Source organism: Phasianus colchicus, chromosome 8 (assembly GCF_987193195.1).
Source record: "Phasianus colchicus chromosome 8, bPhaCol1.hap1.1, whole genome shotgun sequence".
Classification (NCBI taxonomy): Eukaryota; Metazoa; Chordata; class Aves; order Galliformes; family Phasianidae; genus Phasianus; species Phasianus colchicus.
Genome location: NC_143443.1, coordinates 19,226,761 through 19,246,490, shown reverse-complemented (window position 1 = coordinate 19,246,490; position 19,730 = coordinate 19,226,761). Strand labels below are relative to the sequence as shown.

The 19,730-nt window shown below is 41.0% G+C and overlaps 1 long non-coding RNA gene across 3 annotated transcripts in view; it reads right to left on the bottom strand.

Moving 5' to 3' along the window:
- The window catches only part of LOC149917053 (uncharacterized), a 90,099-nt gene extending 71,550 nt beyond the window's left edge, over positions 1-18,549 (bottom strand). For all 3 annotated transcript variants that reach the window (XR_016468795.1, XR_016468796.1, XR_016468797.1), the window contains exon 1: positions 18,380-18,549. This is a non-coding gene — a long non-coding RNA (uncharacterized LOC149917053). The remainder of the gene's footprint in view (positions 1-18,379) is intronic.
- Positions 18,550-19,730: the final 1,181 nt, after the last annotated feature.

The window sequence follows — 19,730 nt, the reverse complement described above, 5'->3', positions numbered from 1 at the left end:
GTTCCTGGTTCTTAATCCAATTCCTCCTGCATCCTTCTCTCACCTCCCCACAAGTAGCAGCAAGTCTTAGGGGGTAAGTAAAAATAAAAAAAACAAATGTATGATTGCTTCCTAGAGAGACTCTGAAAGGAATCAAAAACACATATTTCTTGCATGGAGCTTGAAAAGCTCAGAAAAAGCAGCAGTGTATGGGCAGCCCTGGTATGCTTTGCAGGGCACAGAGCATGCAGGGGAACAGCAGCTCATACACGATGTTGGTGGTGAATTTTAATGCATTAGCAACCTCTGCTCCAGCTCCTGTGTCATGCTTCCTCTTCTGCTCACCTTGGCGACTGTGCAGTGTCTATGTGCTTGTTACATGCCTGGCAAGTGCTGAGGTCACACTCAGTTCCCACTTCTCTCTGATTTCAACTTTCAGCTCACTTAAAGCCCCAAAGCTGTATCATGTAGCATGTGTTCTTTAATTTGAAAATTAACTTCTGGGGGACAGAAGGTGAAAAAAAGTAGGGAAGTAGAACAGGGAAAGGCAAAGGAAATTGCTTTGTTTGACCACATTTTATTAATTTTGGTACCGTCTCCCTTTTGGCTGGCCAAATAATTGTCAAGGCCGTTTCAAATCCTGCAGAGGGGCTTGGGGAGACTGGGATGATATGCACTTGTCACAATTCAACCAGTCATCTCAAGGTTCCCAAGCACTGGACTCTGAGCCAGCAAGCACTTCATGGCTTCACTAACAAAACCCATAATTAGAATTACAGAGTGACAGCTATGAAAAAATAAACAGTAACAAAGATTAAGACTCCAAAGCAGCCCAACAAATAGAAGGTAAAGTTTATGTACTCAGACCTCTTAGAGCTCCCCTGTGGTCTTTTGGCAATTTGATTTAATTCAGTCTGTCCCTCCAACAAATAATTTTCAAATTAAAGGAAAAAATCTGTTGAAACAACCCAAACACAGCATTGCATTTGTCCAGTATTCAGGTTTAAATGATTACAACTCTCCAGCTTCCAGGAGATCCTGGAAAGCTTGAAAAGCTGAGCAACTGTTATAGGATCCATGCATTCCTCTCTCTTTTGTGGCAGTTTTCCCTTCTTTTATAATACAATAGGGCTCACTTCTTTCAGCTAGGAAGGTGAGAGTTCCCTCTCCCTTAGGAAATGAACATAACCATGCACATGGCCAGTGCACATATCTAACGGGGTTCCACACGTGTAAGGGAGGACAGCTATTCCTGGTCCTTACTCTAGCACTACTAAAGAAGTCAGAGGAGGATGTAAACACACAATTTCATCCCAAACAGAAGAAATTACTGTTTTTATTAACTGCTATGCACAGGTCAGCTGACAGCACTGTTCTGCTCTGGCACTCTTTTTTAGACATTGGGCTCACCATTCTTTTTCTATACACACTCTGATTAGACAAATCATCTGGCTATTCAACAGATTCCTCTTTTGCCATTTTTGTAGCCTGTCTTTTGCCTGCCATTTGTCACCTCACTCCTCTGCAGATGTGTCCCCCAAAAGTGGGGACTTATGTCCATCTTTCTTGATCATGCCATTGAGAATTCAGAAAGCTAGACATGGAAGCCTCAGATTCCTTCTGCTGCTCTTCATGGTTAGAGCCCTAACTCACCTTTCTCTATGCCAAGTCTGCACCAATTTTAGCATGGAGGTAGGCATTGTGTGTGAGTGCTCTGTGCCTGCCAGAGCATTGACCTCCATGAACCAACAGTACCGGCACACTGTTACTCATAGACAAGAGCCTCAACTGAAGGCACTCTTTTAGTCAGTGCTACATAATGCTTTTGAGTTACAGAATTTCCTTTTCAGACATGTTCTCGTACACTCTCTGAAGTCACATGAAGGTTAGCAGGTGCAGGTCTAGACACCAGCGCTGCAGCACTTGCTTTGCATTTACATGGAGCAAAGTGCACACTGACTTTTACCTTACCAGACACATTTTACAAAAAAACACCAGTCATTCAAAGTTGAACTGGGAAGCTTCTATTTGCACTCCCCCAGATCCTCCTCATTTAGGTTTTGAAACGTCTGTCAGTGTACCATTCTCCATTGATATCAGAAATTCCTGGCCTATTTTGAGAACAATGTCTGAGCCTGCTTGTTTTTTGTATTAATAGTTTGAGAGAAGAGACTTCCCATGCAGTGATGGTGAAGAAGGAACTACAGGAAACGAAAAGCCTGAATGTTTTATTTTCTGTGTGACTTTCTAGAAAATGGTAGCATTTAAATGTTTGTTAATTTTATTCCAGATATTGCATTGACCTGGTTTGGTGATATACTGAAAGAATCCTAGTCTCCTGAATCATGGAGCACTCTACTACCTACAAAGGGCAGAAATCAGGAAGAAAACTCCTGAGAAAAATTATAAAATCTTGCTTTGCTATGGCATCCAAGCAAACAAGGCTATGCTTTAAAAAGTGTGGTTTTCTTTTACCAGAAAAGTAGGAGTTAGGTGTTTATAGATCTACCAAAGCAACTTCAGTAGCACAGAGACTGTAGTGGTTTGCTGGGACATAAATTTAATGTATAAAATAACTCAATAAACCAACTCCATTTCCTGAAACACCTGCTATTGGCTGCTTCCTATCCAAGTTTTGGCAGGATTAACTCTTGCCTAGAATTGAGATCTAGTGAGATAATAGCCCAAAGCAGTATGCTGAGAATTAAAGTGAAAAATCAACCAACATCATATCGAAGGCGCACGTTTCATTCAAGTCAACACTGGTGGGCTGCATGCCTTTTGGAAATAATTACTATATAGTTATTGGCAAGACAGTAAAGAAAACACCTTATGTCCTTCAATTCATTTTTATCAGGAAAACCTCCAAAAGAGGAATGAGTTTCAGTTGTTCCAAGTCAAGTCTCTTCTTTTAGATTAAAATGCAACAAAAAGTGAGACAAGTCATTTCTTTCAGCTCTTTGAAAGCCGCTCTGTGCAGCAGGAAATAATGCCAATGTTTGAGGCAACATTACAACCATCAAGTCCCTCACTGTAGTAACCACTTGCATGTAAGTATCATTTTACATTCCTCTTAATATATTATCTCCCTAACACCTAATCAATTCCATTTGTCATCTCAATGTAATTTGTAGAATCTCCTATACTTACTGGTGGGTGGGAGGGCCATAGTCTTTGGGAATGGCTTCATAGGCTATTGGAGCACACATCAACTGGTAGAATTTAGAGACTACTGCAATCATTCTTTATAAATTCCACACTAATTGCTGGGCTGCCATAGACCATGCTATATGCCAACATTTCCCTGTAATAGGCTTCTTCACATGAGGAGTGAAAGAGATCTGGCAGTAAGTGGTAGTAGTGTCAGTGGCTTTCCTGAGTAATTTCCTGAGTTCCTACAGAAAATGAACCTGTAAGATGGCTGCTTTAAAGTTCAAGAGATGTAATCAGGCACAGATGTGAAACAAGGGCAGCTCTTTGTGCTCAGTGAAATGAATATATCATCTTGAGGACACTCCTCCAATGACAGCTAATTAGTTCAAATAAAGTGGGAAATTGGATGTGTGCTGTTTGTCAAGGCTCTGAAATGTCATTCATTCCCTAGACCACAGATAAGAAAAACCCTTTGCTTGACCCACCTGTGCTGTTAAAGAGGCAAAACTGCAAAATTTGAAATTATTATTTTAAAGATGTTCTATGAAAAATATTTATTTAATTACAAGCTTTGTGAGGAGTGGCTGAAGGAGCAGGGCTTGTTTCCCCTGGGAAAGAGGAGGCTTGGGGTGAACCTTATCACTCTCTACAACTACCTGGAGGAAGGTTGTGGTGAGGTGATTGTTGGCCTCTTCTTCCATGTAACTATCAATAGGACTAGAGCACATGGCCTCAAGCTGTGCACGGGAGTTTCAGATTGGATGTTAGGAAATACTTCTCAGAAAGCGTAGTCAAAGCGTAGTCAAGCATTGGAATGGGCTGCCCAGGGAGGTGGTGGAATCACCATCACTGGAGGTGTTCAAGAAATGTTTAGGTGTTGTACTGAGAAATATAGTTTAATGGGTAATATTGGTAATAGGTGGACAGTTGGACTGGATGATCTTTAGAGGTCTTTTCCAACCTTGGTGGTTCTATGAATTTTTGCTGTAACTATTACCACCACCCTTTTCTGGCCACTAGATACAGCCCAGTCCTGCTGATACTTCCTGTATGGATTTTCTAAGGCCAACATAGCTGACATGAAGTTCAGTGCAGAGTTTTCTGAAAAGCCACCTCCATCTCTCCCAGAATAAAAAATAAATAAAATCCTCCGATGATTGAGTGCCAGGTTCAGCAACACTCTAACAAGGGCAAGCAGACTCCTGCACGGTCTTCCACAAGGGTCAGCTGAGAACTGCTGCTTCCCTAAAGAAAATCTTCTATCTAGCATTCAATCCAGGAAATGAAGGGTTTGCAGGAGAAAAATGAAAGGACAAGCTAAGACTCCTTAGTGTTTTATAGTGGAATTGTTCTGTAGAGAGCACCAACAACATTCTCTCTCCAGTTACATATGTACAGTTTCTATTCATCTTTTCAACCAACCTGACAATGATACTGTAAGCAAAATGAGAACTAAGACACACAGAACAGGGAGTTGAACAGCTATGAAAAGACTTTCACATCACACATTTGAACATGCATTCCACAAGCATGCACCAATAAAGGCCAGGAATTAATAATCTTCATTCAAGCTGGCTGTTCTCCAATGAAAGCCACCTGGAAGAGTAGTAAAGGAGCAACCCAGGCAGAATATACAGCATCATACTTGGGAGACCCCTGCTGTCACAAAATGCTACTTATGGCCTCAGAGTGTCTGCAAGAAATTCAAGTGTTGAACACAAACAGAATTTGATTTCTGATTCACTATATGTGGTTTTGGATGACATGCTAATACATACTGGAAAAACTTCTTCCCTGAAAGAGTGGTAGTGCATTGGAATGGGCTACCCATGGCTAGGGGAGTCACCATCCCTGGAGGTGTTTAAAGAAAAGGATGCACTGAGAGACATTTTAGAGCAGTACCAGACATGGATTGATGGTTGGACAGCATGATCTTAGTGGTCTTTTTAACCTTAATGATTCTATGATTCCGTAGATGTAGCAGTAAGACTCATGATGGTTAGGGCTTTGAGCTCCTCTATTTGGGGACTTAAGCATTGCTTTTGAAGAGTAGATAGACAAGAGTAGATAGACAGGAGAATTGGGTCTCTCAAGCTGTTCTGATACTGCATCAGTAGAGAAGGGAGATTTTTTTCCTCACCAATTTGATCTGAGTAGAAATCCAGTAATCTCAAAGGAAATCACTGAAGTGACATGGTTACCGAATGACAGTGGCTGGAAACAAATACAGAGCACCCTTCTGCTTCCAAGTAGCTAAGATTCAATAAAAGATTGTTATAAGAAAAGACTATTTCTTGTTCTGCATAACCACCACGTGTAGAACAGAAAAAAGAAATCAAAAAACTGCAACAGAAAGGTTTTGAGGAAATGTCTGGGAAAAGCATATAGAAATATATGATATTTTAAAAAATGAATTTGTACTTGGAGAATAAGCTTACATGTTTTGCTCTTGTTCAGCAAGTATATTTTTCTGCAGCATTCCCTCCCCTAATCTTCACATGGAGGCCTGTAAGTGCAGGGTAGGATTTTTTTTGCTGGGTTTTCCAAGGCAAGATACTGTTCAAGAACAGCACCCTGACAGACAAATCTTTTCACTGCAGAGATGAGTAAGAGCAGAAGTTGCTGGCCTTTCCTTTACTCAGTGCTGCACTTTCTGGCAAGGCTAGAAGCAAGCCAGGATCAGAAGAGAGGAGGTGCGGTCATTGCAGGTCATGGGTGTGCTCGGTTTCTGGCTTCCTCCCAGAGTAATACCTTTTCTTGGACGAGAGTTTATTTTGCATTCTGAAAATATCCTCAACAACACCATTTCCTTTTTAGAGTTATTTTTTGCACAGCCCTTTGGGAAATACTGTAGCATACTGGCCAGCATGTGTGCGTGAGCGCGTGCATGGCTGGGTCTCACTCCACTGCCAGGACAGCCGCAGAGCTTTCCCAACAGCTTCTGATCTCTGCAATCGCTATTAAGTCTTGAGTGGTTGCCCAGTGCCTAGGGAGCTGCAGGCATTACAAGTGGTATCAGAGATAACTCCTGGCTTAGCAGACCTAGGGCTAAACTCTCTTGCTCTCTCACTCAAAACCATGTTGTTGTTGTTGTTGTTGTTGTTGCTTTTACAAATGTTGCATGCAGCTCATTACACTGTAAATTTAAATCAAGCAGGATATCTGTTCTAATGATGGAAAGAAAAGCAGCCACACTGCCAGTAGCCTGCTGAAGGCCTGCCTTGCTTCTTTGCTTTGCTGTGTGATCATGGAGATCACATAAGTGAAGAGAAACAGCCCTGTTGCAGGGGGCCACAGATACCATGCAGAGAGAGGTGCAGAGCTCTGTTCCCATCTGACATCTTTGATAGAGAAGCTGCAGCTCTAATGTCATAACTCCACCTATGCTTAAGCAGATTCAATCTGCGCCAGGTGTGTTAACTGGATCCAATACCTTTCCATTCCAGTTCAAACACCAGACATTAAATAGTTTCAAATCTTCCAAATGATAATAATGTTGGGTCACAGGTGACCTCTCCTCCAATTTCGGAAACAGGAGATGAGATGAAACAGTAGAGTAGATGAAGAAGGAAAAATATAATTTCAGAAAACCAGCCTTCAAGGACCACTACAGAATCCATGATCCACTGAGCTTTCTGAACTGAAACCATTCCACAACACGATGCATGTTTTGCAGAAAAAGCTTCCTCCACCAAGCAGACTGTAAATGCTGTGATTCATTTCGTTCCTATCCTACCTATCTGCATTCACACCGCTGCACAGGGAGCCAGGGAATGGCCATTACATGAAAGTAAGGATCATGCTTCTACTCATGGACCCTCCTGAAATGTCTGGCGTTTCTAAATATCTGAGGAACAGTGAATTCTTCCTTCTTGATACCTATTTCTTTAGCAATTGCTTTACTCATATGCCCAAGTGTACAGTAGAAGGTGGCTTTAATTTAACACTTTCTCACAGCACTCTCAAATTTTTTCTGTTCAGATTTATGTTTCTTCTGTTAAATAAGTGCAACCCACACCTCTAATCATTGCTTTGTGTTTCAGTAAAGGTTTAGTTCTCCACAAACGTAGATAGTCAGACTATTACATATCTGGTATGATCCAGAGAGCAGTGCAATGCTAAATGGCTTAATGATCTGGAAGAAAGCAAGCTTTGCTTAACCATTGTTTTTGCAGATCTGCTAAAAGCTATAATTCATCCAAGTAACTGGCAGATAAAGTATAGCAGCCAAGTAATTCTGCCCATTCCCACCCAAAAATCTGCATGTATTTGTAGATAGCAATAAATTCATCTTGTGTGTTGATACAGGATCTGAGCCACGGAGATCAAGGACACACTACACTGGGTAGAACTCACCAGGGCAATTTGTGGTTGGGCTAGCAGGTCAAGTAGCTACAACCCTATCCTCAGCAAAGAGTAGGTGGCAGAAAATACAACATCAGCCTTAAAGAGATTGTCTCACACCCTTGCTTTTTACAGAGCTGCAATCAAGGTAGGGTTGTGTTGGTTCCTCGGCCTGACTGTGTACACTATCATGTGAAGTTCTGTCAAAACTGAACTTTATGGAAAGAAGGACATGTCCCACAGCCAGTTTTCAGTGATAGAAGCTTTTACATCCTTTTGAATAATGTATGAGAAAGAAATATGCCAGAGAAAAATAAAACCCCCCTCATTTTAGTGAAGCTTTTTTCTTTCAGCTACCACCCACTCAGCTTCAGAGAAATAAACATTGCAAAGTGGACACAGAGCCTCCAGTGCCCAGACACTGATGGGGTGCTCTGGGATGCATAAAACTCTGACAAAGAACAGCAGCACCAGCAAACGTGCAAGGTAACAGCAAAAATACACAGAGCTAAGCACTTGTTGTATGTGCTGTTAAGACAACCAGGGCTGGGGTTCCCTTGCTGGCACTGATCCAATACTTAGAAAAATGCTGTTGTTAGATGCAACCCCAGGACAGCTGTTAACACCATCTAGCTTCTGGACTTACACGCTGTTGCTAACATCTGCCTCTGAACAGATGACTCTGGTGAATCTACATACTGACCAACTTTCTGTCTCAGACCAATCTGTAGTTACAGTTAACAGAAGCATTAATGTGTCTACTGTGCTAAGAGCAAAGTTTGCCATAACCAAGGCTCCATACTTCAGATTCTTTCAGGACAGATGACTGATGTTTCCTACCATGGAAATCACAACAGGAACAAGGCATAACACTGAAGAGAATTCCTTCTCTTCTGCTCAATTATCTTGTATTCTCGATCTTTGAATAATTCCAATTACCTCTAGGATATCACTAGGGAACTGGGAGTAAGTGAACCTTTTGGGCAGGTAAACCAACATCCTGGAGAAATGGGAGAAGAGAAATAGAGAAGAGAATCAGTTTTATTTCAGTGTGATCAATTACATCTACAAGCAGATGGAAACTAGACTATTCATCTGTGTTCTTCTGAGCTTTTCAGTTGACATAGACTATAAGAACAAGAAACAAAACCTTACACAGCTCAAGATAGCCTTGATAAGAATTTTTGTTATCATCCATTGAGAAAAAAAAAAAAGGGGGCAACCTCATAACACTCTCTAGAGAAGCCTATTCCAGAGAAATAATGGTGCAATCCAGCCATCTTTATTTGCTCCCACACTTGTTGATCAAAGCAATGCTGCTCCCTGTTCTCAGCAGCTTTCACAGTGGAAGGACAAAGCATCATGGATTTGATGCACACTCTCAATGCGTTATTACTTGTTTTGAAGAAAAGCCTCCACATGAAACTTCAGACACTTCCTAAATAAGTTGCAATTCTTTTCTCTCCACATCTGGTTTACACTTGCTTTCATTCCAATAGATTTCAAGCTAAGCCTCCTGGTTATTAACTGGAACAAATTGCTCTCGTGTTACTTCCAGTTTGGTAATCAGAGGAAGATTTCATACCCATAAAAATGCATTAGATTGTTGTGATAATACTTTGGGGGGGGGGGAAGTGAAGTTAACAAGAAACTCCTGCTAGCTTTAACATGGATACTTTCTCTTGAGCTAGTGTGGGAGGATGTGTTCTTCACCTCCATTAGAGTGACTCAAGCCAGCACTGTCCACGTAAACCACTGAGACAGCACAAGAAAACCTCCTGCCATACTTCCTAGCTTTGCATTAAACAGGTCCTTCTGACAAGGAAAAGTAAAGGAAGGAAGTTGCAGCTCACATACCCTTGATCGTAAGTAAATCAAGAGGCAGCTGGGAAGTTATTCTCAGCTGTAGCATTTGCGGAGCATTGTCTCTGATGCAGCACATCCCTCTCTATGATATACTGCCTTCCTGTAAGCAGCTGTGAGTCCTTTATAGTACTGTCTTCCTAAGGGTGAAGTACGCAGACAACAGGTAGCTATTTGAAGCACATATTGCTATGTTTAACTCTGAGGAGGCAACAAAACTTGTGCCTGTGCTGTATTACATAGCCACATGTACAAGTGGAGACCAGAGATTGCTGCTGTGACACTCAGACAGGTGGAATTCTGCTGTCAAATTCAGGATGAGCACAATAAGTTTCCTGGAGGCTCCAGCTGCAGTTCCCTGAGCAGCTGAACTGAGCTCCAGGCTCACTGTTGCTAAAGAAGTTAAAGGGTCTTGCTGGCCCTCTCTCAGATAATTTTCGCATAGTCTGGTGAACTGAATGTTGATGCTGATGGACCCAGTAAACATCTGTGTTAGTAGTACAAGGAGGATAGGATGACACAAGTGGGCACAGGGACAGGAGATGCACAATAGCTCCCACCAAGAAGATGTTAACCAAAATACTTTCAGAGAGCACTTCATAAAATCTGTCAAAGTGGGGAACAGTTGCATAGCAGCCAGTGTAATCTCAGACTGCTGAATCAAAATTTTAAAAAATTAAAAAAAAAGAAAAAAAGGCACATACGTAGCAAAGTACTCCTTGTATCCATCATTAAGCCAGACAGCTGGGTGGCTGTGGAACAGACCAGATCAGCTTGCTGATCTAGCAGGTCTGCATCCAGCTGACCCACCTCAGCCACGGCTCCCATAAGGAGGGGGAACCTCTATCTCAGATACAAGGTCCAAAGTGCAAGGAAGGGACTATTTCTGTTTTGATTTACCTACCACCTGTTGTGTGAGTTAGTCACAATCTGATAATCTAAAGCCTTCAGCAAGTTTAAGAGCATGCTTTGTTCTTATTTGGCACTACATTTAAGAATGTGCTTTGTTCCTGTTTGGTAGTGTAATGCCATTGGGTTATCGTTTAAGCATTACACATTGTCAGGCTGCCAGCATGTATGTGGGGGATGGTGTTTTCTGCTTAACCACCATTTGAATAAAATCTTAATTGCAATTGGAAAAAGGTCTGCCTAATTTATCAGGCCAGGTCTGCCCTGAATAACTTCTGAAGCCTGTTTGGAGTTCTGTAATTGGGTAGTTCAACCCAGTTCAGAAACAAAATTACCACAATCAACTACATGAAAGCATTTATTTCAAACTGTTCCCAAACTTCCAATTCAAGCCAGAAAATCAGGTGGAGAGCACCATCTATTGGCCTGAAAAGTTGCTGTAAAGCCATTTTCCTTTGCATAACTCAGAGCCAAAGGTACCTCCGCCACCTAAAGCCCTGGTCTCCCTCATGCAGTTCCCCAATTTTGCACTGCCATGTGATGCAGCCCTGCAGGTAGCCTTCAGGCAGAAGGACTACCACAGCTATAGGCTTGCACAGAGTAGCTCATTTGCATTCAGGGAAGAGATTTTGGCTTCCACGTATTTGACCCCAAGGGCCTGAGAGGAGAACAGTTCAGGCGGTGTGGTTTATTTCTATGTTACTTTTAGTTTCTGCTGATGAAATAAGGTTTATTGGCTTTGTGGCAAACCAAGCTGCTGTTTTCTGGCATCAGACAGCTGCTGAGCACTCACCAATGGGCCTATCCTAGCAAGCATCACAGACCAATACAGCAGTGACAAACTGCCACCTGGATACTGTCTCCACATGGCACTTAGCCAGTTTATCAGCCTTCTGTGTCCTTCTCCACCATGCACACAACAGCATTTTCCTACTTGTCTCAGTACAGAGCAGGGAAGTGCAAGCTGTTGCATATCAGTATCTGTATTTTTGTGACACTATGAAAGCTCCATAGGATGGCTTTTCCAGAAAGTTTATTTTTGATCCCAGAATTCTGTTTCTAAGGATTCCTACTCCAAACTGTTCATGTCTTAAGACTACCTCTATTTAGATGCCTAATTTTAGATTGCAAGCGTTGGCCTATGAATCTTCCTTTTAACTGTGAAACACAATACCCTCCGGAACACTTTTATTAACGCAGGCTAACACTTTTAGCCATGAAAGCAGGAAATAAATATGAATTAGTCTTTCACTACATTTTGCCTAATTTCAAATTGAGTTTATAAGATATGCCATGAAGGCACTAAAATGAAACTAATACTGTCTTGCACCCAGGGAGGCTGTCCCAGGCAAGCTGGTGCCATACTCAGCAGCACCATCACTTTCCCTGTAATAGCTCCATAGAAGTCAAATAGGACAAAAGGACTCCTTCAGCCTCCAGCTCCAACAAGATCAGAAGGACCTGGCTGAGGTACAAACATAACAGGGGTGCAGAGCCCTGCAGCAAAGGCACCGCAGGCAGCTTGAGTTCAGTGTTCCAATGTGACAGCCCGGGTTCAGATGCCGAACACCTCCAGCAGGGCTCGTAACTCCCCAGGCAGTGAGTCAGAGGGATGCTCCATACCACATGCATGTCTCTTTGGAGCACTTCCAGCTCCAGTAGTTTTCCAGAGGCTTTTTGCAGAAGTTGTACAGAATAAACTAGGATAAATAAAACACATGAGTAATTTTAAAAGCCAATCCATGCTTTGTTTCAGTCAAAACTGAATGTTTCATACATACCTTTTAGAGAAAGAAAATCTACTAGGGATTTTTTTTTTTTTTTTTTTTTTTTTTTTTTTTTTTAAGTGGGGCTAAATTCTGAGTGGATACAAACATTTAACTTCAGAGCAACAAAAAATCTGGATCTGAAGCAAAACATTTCAGCTCAAACCACACAGCAGCTCAGAAAGTCAACTGAACAGCGGCAATGGCAACAGCTACAGCCTCATCTCAGGAAAGGTATGCACAGCAGAGCAAATTTACTGATCTAAAAATGTAAAGTGGAACAATACAAAACTAACTGGATTCCAGGAGTGGGCTCCTCTTTTCTCACAGCTCATCTTCATGATCTAAGAATGTATAGTATTCATTCAAAGAATGTATAGAAAGAGATGCAGTGCAGACATGGAAAGGAAGTAGGCAGTAAACTGAAACAAGTGCTTAAATAAGTTCCAGCTTATAAGCTGAACTCCACTACACATTTCTGTAGTAGGAGACAAATAAGAAAAAAAATTTATGGCTGACAAATAGCTTGATCCAATTAGAGGAAACATAAATCAGCCTGTCCGTTAATCCCGAAGAGGCAGATGAGGGGATCTTGGGCAGAAAGCACCCTGTTTAGCTGCTTAAGTGGAGTTCTCCTGGGAGAAGGCGGGCAGATCTGAGGTCTTAGAGTCCAGTGCACAGATTGGGAAATAATGAAGCTGGACCACTGTGATTGCTTGGGAGGTGACAGTACTGAAAAACAAAGAGATCTTAGAGCCTGAATTAGGGCAGTGGGAAAGATCAGCTTGCACATACGGCAAGGGGTTGGGTTACATGTAATTGCTCCTGTGAAGAGTGGGTGGTTTGCAAGTGTTATGACAGCTGCAGAGCAGAGGATGTCTCTAATATGAGACAACACAAAGCTGGACCAGAAAGCAGGGAGGCACAAGTCACTGAACTTGCTAATGCAGGGCAAGTACTTGGTCCCAAGGCACTTGTGCTGTGCTGGGACTCCAGAAGTAGTTACTTTTATCAGCACTTAGGCTCATCCATTCATTCCCTCCTCACAGGGAGGGAATAAGTCCATCCACTGCACTGATCTGTGCCTTAGCCATATGAGTGGGACCTTCTCACAACTAGCAGCTCTAGGCTAGAGGATTTTGGTTTCTGAATATCTATATTGTTTTAACAGTTTTCATCCTCATCACCTGAAGGCAGAAAAGCTTTGAATGCATGTTCTTAACATGACAGGTTGTTTTGCCAATATAATCAGCATTCAAAGTTTCCTGCAAGTGCACAATTCATTACAATATGATTTTAACCTTTAAGTGATGGATACACAACCTCACCTTTAACTTCATCTTTACATTGTTTATCTAGCAATATATTTGGCAACCAGTTCTTTCCTTAACTTGTCCGCATTTTGCATCCCCTCTCAGTTTAGCTCAGACTGGACGGGCATAAGTGCTTTCAGTACAGGAGGCCTCTCATTTTAGTCCTGGGGGAACCTGATTCTAGGCAGGTGTATGGTAAATATTGAGTCATGGCCTGAACCACTCATTGAGCACCTGAGGAAAGGACTGAGCCAGCCCTGTGAGCACAGGTGAAGGCAATTCAGCTGTGTGACCAGAAGCCTGGCTGCATCTCCTCTTAGACCCCATTTAATGGCTGACTGCCACAGGGGAAAGCTTTTTTCCTGGAGATCTCTTTCTTGTGGAGTTTCTCTTGCAAGCCTGGATTTTCAAAGATGGGTGAGCAGTCCTTTTTTCTTTCCCTTGTAATATCTCTCTATTGCCCCTTTGTCATTACACCTCTTGTATTGCTATTTCATCGTGTTGATCTTCCTGATTGCTACAGCAGGATTCTAGAACCATTACCACAAAATGAAAAGAGCTAGAGTGTGCTTTTAAGATTTGGAACCATTTGGAGCATCACTCTGTTACCTGTCCTGAGCAGAAGCTCAAAATGTGATTCTCCAAATTAAGAGAGAAGGTATTGCCCTTCCATCAACTAACAGGTTATGAGTCTGTGTATCTGCCCCCTCTAACACACATTTCCTTACAGAACTAAGGCTAGATATCTCTGCCCTCACATCCTGAAACAGCAGCTTCTGGTTCTGCTGATGTTCCTTCTCCTGGACTCTGCAGAGAGCTGTCTTTGATGCAGAGCAAAGCTGTGCCCAATGCACCATGAACTTACAACTATATCAAGTGATCTAGAGCTGATGTCACAAAAACCCAGCACCTCTCCCTCCATGCCCCTCTGCCTTTGCGGAAAGGGCAAGCAGCTGGCACAGTGATTCCCTGCAAAGGGAGGCAAAGAAGTGTACAGTAAGCCATCACTGCTCACTGTGTAATTTGGTTTGACAGATCTAGCATTTCTAGCACAGACATTCAGGCTGTTTGTCCACTTTACCTTTCCATTTAGTTCTCTGAGAGTTTACCTGACTAGAGACTGAGAAATTAAGCCCTTCCACTGTAACTTCATGAGTACAAACCTGACTCCACTAAGAGCCGTGGGAGCATTGTTGCTGATTTTTCTCAGGCCACCATTTCACACTTTTCTACTGACAGAATAAAGTCCTCACTTTGTACCCTGTCCACATTCTTACTAGTGCTCGCAAGTTCTCCAAATTTACAGCACAATTTGCATGGGAAATTCTTTGTTTTTTTTTTTCTCCTTTCCTGTAGTAGCACAAATTTGGCATGTGACAATCTTGGTGTTTTTGATGTCAGATATGACTCATGAGATAGACGCTGGCTTTACTGATTAATCTTACTTATGCACATGTCTTATTTCTCCCTTCTGACTTGCCAAGAGCATTTATTTCTGCTGCACTAGGAACAAAATCTCATCTATGTCTCTGGAGCATTACATATTGCAGACTCTGTCTCTTTGGCCCTCTGCATTAATTTTCTTCAAATGACACCAAGGGGCCAATATGTTAAGTTTGCACTATTGGTCTGACAAAATTTTGGCTTCTATTTATAATCATTTGTGTAACATGCATCAGTTTGGGTTAGCTTAGACCTATTGTGGAGGGAATTGCTCTAGCACACATTATTCCAAAACTGCTTTCACTTTCTGTACTTGCTGAGATTTGTATTTTTGATAGAGTGTAAATTGTATCAGAGATACTGACAACTCTGCGATGTAAAATTGGAGGTGTACACTGGAAGGCTCTATTAATACAAGCTTTTTTCTCTTGTCCTTCTTAAGAGGATTTCTTTGTAGAATTAGGTATTGATCCCGCCCTATTTATCGAACTTCATTCACAATTGCATGACTCTGTGGCTTACTGGCATAAGCAATCTAAAATCATATGAATATTATGAGCAACAGTACAAAAGATGCAACAAGGGCAATTCCAATTACATAGCAGGAAAAAAAAAATCACATTCAGTAGAGTCAAGCACTGTGGCAGGATTCTAGGGGAGGTTCAGGAGTCTCTGTCCCTGGGGGGATATTCAAGGTTTGACTGGACACAGCCTTCATATAATAATCTGCTTTGAGTGCAGATAATTTTCAGAAGTCCCTTCCAGCCTTGGCTATTCTATGCTATGAAAAGGGTCCCTTAGCTGAATACAGACATGAGTGCATTAGATGCTGTGTAACATCTGTTTCTCAAGCACTCACCCTGTCATCTCTCAGGAAGATCCCTCTGATGTCCAATCTTTATAAACATGTCCTGTAATACAGAACAGGGAAGATCCAGCTTCCTATATCTGCAAGTTGCATGCCAATATATACAGCAATTTCCATTCCTAAGAGCCACAGGATACGTGCTACACAAAGGTGAGAGAAGAGCGTTAACTCATCTGCAACGAAAGGTGACATCCAATCAAGTACACTTCTCCATCAGTGCTAGATGGTCACTCAGCTCGGCACTAATGAATACAAGAGCACCCTTCTGCATTGTGAGTCCCTACTGATTCCTTTCCTTCAGCAGACAAGGTCTTTAGGTACCAGAACAGTCCTGCATCTAGCCACCCAACGCTAACCCCAGCACAGGAGCCAGGATTGCACTACTGGCACACTGCACAGGGTCTGATATTCCCCACCATGCAGTTGTTCTGGAATAAAAGAAGTACCAGGCTTTATTCAAACTGTACAAAACGTGGGATAAAAAAACAGATTTGGCAAATATGTTGTATTTAAAGATAATATTTGTTCTTTTCTGCTTTATCATCTGGATGCAAAAGTCTAACATTACTCCTTACGCAGTATTCTCCAGGGTTTAGGAATATTATAGTTGTAGTGACCCATGCTACAGGGCTTCTGATGTTTCTTTAGGCTGACTAAACTCTAATGAGTTTAGCTGTCATATAGTTCTTTGACATTTAGTCTAAAATTTGATGGGTTTTGTTTAATTTTGTCATAACATTTCTGGTTATAAATGAATGCTGTCCACGGATACTCTACAGGGAAAAGGACTGTAGAACAATGTATCTTTATTCAAAACATTTGGAAAACACCAAGCTTCCCTAGCAGAGAGCCAAGGTCATTCCTATTCAATAAAAGGAAAAATTCCCTTCTCCCTACATGGTTGACTTTGGATACGCTGAAATAACACAAGATTCCTCTAGCTGCAGGAGCTGGGAGGAAGTGCAATCAAACAGATCAGACTGCTCATCTTGGGGGCTCTTCCAGGAGAATTTACTCTGAACATTCCTGGGAGTAACTTGGAGGCAGCAAGATGCAGGAATGGGAAAGAGTTGTGCCAAAGTCCTGAATGGACTGAATAAAGACTTATATTTTATTACAGGGCTTAATAGCTCAGTTCAATACACACAAAAGGAACAGTAATACCTTTTGTATGTACCTAATCAAAGGTGTTGCTCTGCTTTGCTATACTGAAGCAAATGTCAAAATACAAATCAAAGTTCCTACCTTCTAGAAGTAAAATATTGTATCAGGAATTAAAGTACATCTAAGTTGAAAATACAGGACTCCTCAGTAAGGAATCTAGATCTACAGTTCCAGGAGTTGATTACAAGCAACTAAGAAAATAAACTGAAGAGGTAACTGATTAATCTGTGCTTGGAGAAGCCCAATAATTTTTTGTAATCTTAACTGCCATAATGAAAAACTCCTCAGCAGAGGCTCTATAGAACCTGGATCTGCTCCAGTGAAATCTATGGAAGGATGCTTATGGATTTTAACCATCCACGATTGAATCTAAAAAGATTCATTCACACGAAGAGCTTCAGTGAAGCCAAATAAGGCTTAATCTAGGCTGCCCTGAGATATTTCATTACAGATGTAACTGATGCTCTTTGAAGATGAAGGGACACTTCAGTCACTGAACTCTTTTTTGCTTTTGACTATTATCTGTATAAGTCTGGAGTAATAAAATTGACTTCATAACAATCTCAACCCAGATTTACAGTGATGTCAGCAGGAGTAGCACACAAAACCTGGTTGATTGCAAATGAGCACTGAACCCTTTAATTGAAATGGAATCATAAAGTAACAAATGGGTAGATATTTTCTCAATTGCACTGGAGATTATTTTTAATTTGTGGTTAATTATTAATGTAGCCCCTACAGTCTAGGAATTCATATAAATCAGCATAACTTATGTGAGGAACTGACCATGCCTAATTAAATCCAATTGTTGCTTTGCTGTTTTTGGTTTTTTTTTCTTTCTGGGAAACCAAGGTTCCTAATGCTATAGGGTGAGCCAGAAAGTCCAGTCTGCTTTGAGAATGTATAGATATCCAGGATTTATAGCACACTGAAAGGCCCACATTTTCTTCAACATAAATCCTTTCAACTCAAATACATCAAAAAATGAGGTGTAAGGAAAATTATATTTTTTCTTAGGTAGATTCTCAGTGTTTTATTTCAAAAATATTAGAATTCATGAACAACAAAGAAAGCCAAAATACATATGGAAAGAGAAAATCCTAGGTGTAAAAACTCCATGTACTTGATAAGTCCTTTCTTCTGAAGAAGGAGCATTTTTGAGATACCTTTTTTCCATCAGATTCGTAATGCCAAAGCATTAAGCTAACAGCAAATATGTTACGGTTATGCCATAGTTTTAAAGTTATTTAATGTAACATTAAGAAATCACTTGAGTTCCTGGCAAACTCTACTCATTTCTTTATAAATGTTTAAGGCCTTGAGGGACCATTACCATAATCTAGTCTGATCTTCCACTAAACAGCCAGCCAAGAATTGGCTATCATTAGCAGTGAGTCTCTGTATACCCAGTTTGGACACTGAAGACTGCATGGTGCCATTTGGGGATTGTGCTGTTCTTCTATTCTGAATTTACCAAACTAAACTGGTGGAAATTCTTAAAATAAATTTATTTGCTCAGTCATCTTAGGGAATTACACAATATAGAGCTAGGATTATACAACAGAATAGCCACTTACCTCATAGATGATCTTCACCTTTTTCACCCCACTCCAACTTGCATCTAATACTGTCTACCATTATATCACTGCCTCCAGAGGCACTTGATGGAGGTATGGTATGTTTTAAACCTCCCAGCACATGCAGTTAAACCTCTAGACTAAGATCCCTCACTGAAGCTCACCTTGGGTCATTATGTCACAGAAGACAGAATGCAGGGGCATTATTTCATCAGTGATGTCAGCAAGGACAACTAGCCAGATCCTATTTTATCCTCCAACAGACTCTTTGCCTCAGATGTTATGGTGTTAGGAGATCCAGGGAAAAATCCAGAATGCCAGCCTTAGATCAGATCACATAGAGGTAGTATCAAACATATTCTACCACAAACAAAAACATTAACAAGCCATTGTAATGCAGCAAGATGAAAAATGCTCCCCTATTCTTCCTGCAACTGATACTCTGGGCCTAAAATGCAGTCTTGAGCTTTACAATAGTTTGATGAGCCTTTTGGCCTCAAGTTTCTAATTCCAACTTCAGGACCTCGGATCAATTTAAAACAGTCCAGCTGAAATTATTTTCTTGGCCTGTTATTTGTCCATGTCACATACATTAAATCTGAGCCAAAGACAAATCAAGTTCAGGCTGTGGTTCAGGTTTGGTTTTAGGTCCAAAGGATGCCTGTGCTTTGAGTAGATAGAACATTAACAAGTAATAACAATATAATAATTTGTAATAACTTTGTAAAAAATACAGCCACGGATGAGTCAAAAGAAGAAACTAATCCTCTTGCTGATATTGGCTTAGAATAAAAATAGTAAGAAAACTGTTGGATCTTCAGAGACATGGAAAGTGATCCAAAATGCAGCAGGATTTGTTTGGCATCAAGCTTCCAACTCTGACTTCTTCCTAATGAAAATCAGCATTGTATATACTTCAGCATCTTTCCCTAACTTACATAAACTGATTTCAACCAATTTAAAAAACAAAACCCTCCCAAACTACCAAAGTTGAGGTTTGCCTCTGTTTTTGCAGTTCCAGTATTTTTACTAAGACATCTACTTTGTGACATTTTAATTATTCACGGCACCAGGGCTTCGCAAGTAGAACACACAGTGTATTCTCCATTCAGTCATACATTAGTTTTAATTAAAGCTTTAATTTTATTTATGCTGTCATGGACTGATTAACAATTTGCAGCACAAACCACGAAGTCTTAAACAGCACCTTGAGAAATATTCCTTGGTCTAAACAGAGATCTGCTATAATAAATACAGATCTGCAGGATTATGTTCTCCAAGGCAAAAGGAACCACATCAGCAGCTTTCCCAATGCAATTTTCTTGTAGCTGTCTAACAAAACATATCTCAA